The sequence below is a fragment of the Lepisosteus oculatus genome, unplaced genomic scaffold, assembly GCF_040954835.1.
Source record: "Lepisosteus oculatus isolate fLepOcu1 unplaced genomic scaffold, fLepOcu1.hap2 HAP2_SCAFFOLD_146, whole genome shotgun sequence".
NCBI lineage: Eukaryota > Metazoa > Chordata > Actinopteri > Semionotiformes > Lepisosteidae > Lepisosteus > Lepisosteus oculatus.
This window is the reverse complement of record NW_027167695.1, coordinates 73,370-77,124: the sequence shown is the minus strand read 5'-3', so window position 1 is coordinate 77,124 and position 3,755 is coordinate 73,370. Positions and strand designations below refer to the sequence as shown.

General features: G+C 35.4%; 1 long non-coding RNA gene across 1 annotated transcript; it reads right to left on the bottom strand.

Moving 5' to 3' along the window:
- Positions 1-2,000: 2,000 nt before the first annotated feature.
- LOC138226657 (uncharacterized) lies at positions 2,001-3,515 on the bottom strand. Its single transcript, XR_011184621.1, has 3 exons — positions 3,466-3,515; positions 3,108-3,169; positions 2,001-2,050 (listed from the first exon to the last, which is right to left on the bottom strand). It is a non-coding gene; the product is annotated as an uncharacterized lncRNA (long non-coding RNA).
- Between the last annotated feature and the right edge of the window lie 240 nt (positions 3,516-3,755).

The following is a 3,755-nucleotide window of genomic DNA, read 5'->3' as shown; positions in this document are numbered from 1 at the left end:
TTGGGAAACCTGTGGGACACTGGAGGTCATTATACATGAGCCTCTTTCTGCACCTTTTAAGCCATTGAAACCTAGTTGCCTTGTTACAAGGTCTAATATTACAGTAGGTGTGGTTTCCGTCTCCTAATTTCTGAGAATGATCAAATTGGGGAATAAGTTGTTGGGAATACCACTCTTGCACTTCTAAGAAAAGACTATCTCAAATGAAACTCGCTATAGAAAGACATCTTGTTGAAAAATTCTTTATTTTTTGTCATTTCTAAAGAAAAAACATTCATCAAGTCCTTCACAAATGTTTTGTTTGTGACTTTCTCTGTTGTTCCCTTTCACACTCAACTGAACTATGTGTTATGTCTTGTAAACGTAATCAAACATTTCACTTAGGTGTGTGGGTTAACACAAACCCATATTGTATGAAACATTCAGTTTTTCATTCACGTTTTTTCTAACAATTGCATCCATGCTAGGACTACAGTAAACAACACTTTTTACTAAAGTAAATGAAATTGTTCATTAAACAAGACACATTGTTTTAAATGTATGCAATACGACGACACTAAAAACAACACTGAAACTTTTAATTGAAATACTGGACGAGATTGTGCATATTCAATGGATTTCTCCTGGTGCTTTTTTTCATCAGTCTTTTCATATTCTTGTTCTCTACTCAGGTGTCTCCTGTTCCTTTGGTGATGTCTGCTGTACACACATGGTATCATACACTTGAGCAAAGTGTGATACCACCGTTTGTTCTTCTCCTAAAATAAAGATGAACATTGACAAAAGTCAGAAGCACTCTTTTCTTTGACAGACGAACAAAACAATGCAAGAATAACCATACTCTCTGTTCCTTACTCATTTCTACCTACCTGTCTGACCACTTTGTCTGCTTCAGTCAGGACAGGGTGCTGGGGCTGACTCTGAGCAATCTGAGAAGAGCTCTCTGTGATCTTCTCCCCTACAGTGGCTACATTGTACTCTGTTTGAAATCCAGGTATCGCCTCCGGTAAGTTCCTCGGTCCTTTTTGGGACTTGAAAGGGTAGAATCATTTTGTGACTACATTTCCTTGTCATGCACTGATATGTTCTGGTTTGTGTTCAATTACTGCAGGCGTTCAAGTACTTTCTTTTTGTTCTAGATTGGCAGTGTTTGAGATGGTAGGAACTTGTCATATTCTCAACTCTGAATGCTCTGTAAACATACTATTTTAGCAATTCTTAGAAATCTGAAAGCAGTGTTACCTGTATCATTTTTTGTCTTGGTAGTAGTATTGCAGCTCCAACATCAGCACTTAAATAATGGTTTGTGATGTTACTTGTCCTTGGAGTTAGTATACTCCTGAGAAGTCAAGAGAAATCTTACGTAAGCATTAATTATGTTTCACTTTTGAAAGCAAAGTACGTGTCAAGTACTTTGAAGGCATTTGTTGATACTTTTAAGCACTTTCGTTGATTATTATTATCCTTCAATTAGTTATTACAAGTCCAACATTCTCTACATGATCTCACTCCATATTCAGAATGTGGGAATACAATTGTTTTAAGGAAATGCCACTGAATAGATAGTAGCTGCACTCTACAAAGATGAATTTGCTAATTAATCAGTCAGGGACACAGCTTATACTTCAGTAGTCTTAGATCATGTAATGATGATTATTGTACTTTATAACTAGCAAAATCCCCATATCCTGTTCATTGCCCCTTTTTCAGTTATGTGGATTGACTTATCCCTGAAGTGGTTAATTCTCACCTTGACATCTCATAGAACAACTGAATCTCTACCAAGGGTGAATGTGTCCTTCCTCTTAATGTCTAAAAGAAAAGGTTAAAATTCATTGAAGCAAAATGCAACAACCCAAAATGTTGGGGAGGTCGTTTCCACAGTTATTTCATATGACAGTGCTTGGAGTGAAACTACATGACCATGGTGAAGAAGAAAAAACACTTTACCTTGTTCCTCCTGACTGATGTCCTTATGCGTGTTTTGCACAGTTGAGCGTTTTGTGTCTTGTCGTCTGTGTAGGCAACAGCCCTCTTCCCTGGGATAGAACTAGATGATATTTAGACACGTTAATTTGACTTCTCCATTGCCCACATTGATGTGGATATGATTATAATGCTCTGTTTTGTGGGCTTCCCAAGAAAACAATAAATCCCTTACTACTTGTTCGAAATGCAGTAGCACAGATCCTAACAAATACAAGAAAGAGAATATCATTCCTGTTTTGAAAAAACTTCACTGGTCACCTGTATTATCGAGGATAAATTTGAAAGTTCTTTTACTTGTTTTTAAAGCTTTAAGCGACCTAGCACGTCTGTACCTTACTGAATGTCTGTCTTCATATGTTCCTATACGTGACCTGAGATCTGCACATACTGGCCTACTGCAAATACCACATGTGAAATGCAGAAAGAGTGGAGAGGCTGCTTTTTGTTTTTATGCTTTCAAATTATGAAACTCACTTCCACTTTTTATTAGGCAGTCAAGCTCGGTACATTGTTTTAAAAAACATTTGAAAATGTTGCTTTTAGTTAAAGTGGTTCTTTGTTCTTTCTATTTCTGTTTCTTTTTTTAGTTCTCTTTAATTGTTCTTATTTTATTACGACTTTCCTAATTTTTATTTATTTAATTGACATGTATGTTGCTTTACTGTATTGCTGTATTTTCCTTTACAACTGAGAGTATATCTCTCAATTTTAATATTTTATTTTTACGCTTGGTTTTTAAAGCACCAAAGCACTATTTGTATGAAAGGTGCTCTATAGATAAAGTTTATTATTATTATTTTTAATATTATTATTATACTTTGTTACATTTTTGGTTAGGACAAAGATTCTAGTAGAGGTGGCCTCTTTTACCCCGTTCCAAAAAATTGGAAAACTACCTTCAGAATACACTGACAATGACCATCTACTGTCTCCTCTAACTGTGTATTGTCATCATGCATATCTTGTGTATTATTTATTGTAGTTGGTTTTGTCATTCTGTAAAGAAGCCACCTTTCAAGGCACTATATAAAATAATGTTTGTTATTATTATTTACATTTTTCATCGTTAAATCTGGCGAAGAGTCTTAAGAGAATAACAAAGAACACGTTGCTCTTACCTTTCCATTCCAAGAAATGCCCTCAGCTCGGATTGCAGAGATTGACCTCTCTGTCTAAAATTCTGAGAAACATAGACTCGATTGAAAAATGACCATTTCCTAAGATTCACATAACATCACCAGTCAACATTTGCCACTTGACATCAATAGAAACCATAGAGTACATGACATTTCCAATCAGTTTTCTTTCAAGGTACAATACCAATCGCCTTGCCAGAAGAGTTATACTGCGGTAGATAAATATTACAAATGTCCGATACACGCAGAGTTGTTTGGATTACTATGAAAAGATTGGCAAATATATTTATGTTCATTATATTTCTTGGAGTGACAGAGCTAAAGAGAAAACAATACTTACCTTTATCTCTGCAGACAGGATCGCAAGGGATTCCCTTATACTGGGTTCCTATGTAACAAATAATACATTATTCAAAAAACATGATATTTCTCTGTCCATTGGCAGCATGATTGTTTATCATTACAGTTTTAGTTAGCTTTAATTTTGTAAACCCCAAGTAAACATAGTTTGTGCCTTTCTCTGAACGTTTTGGCATTTCAATTCAGTTGTTTGTAAGCTTATTTTACAGTTGCTAGGTTGATGAAGTTCCTGAACTGTGCAGTATTTCTTTTGGGTTTGGTGCGAATCAT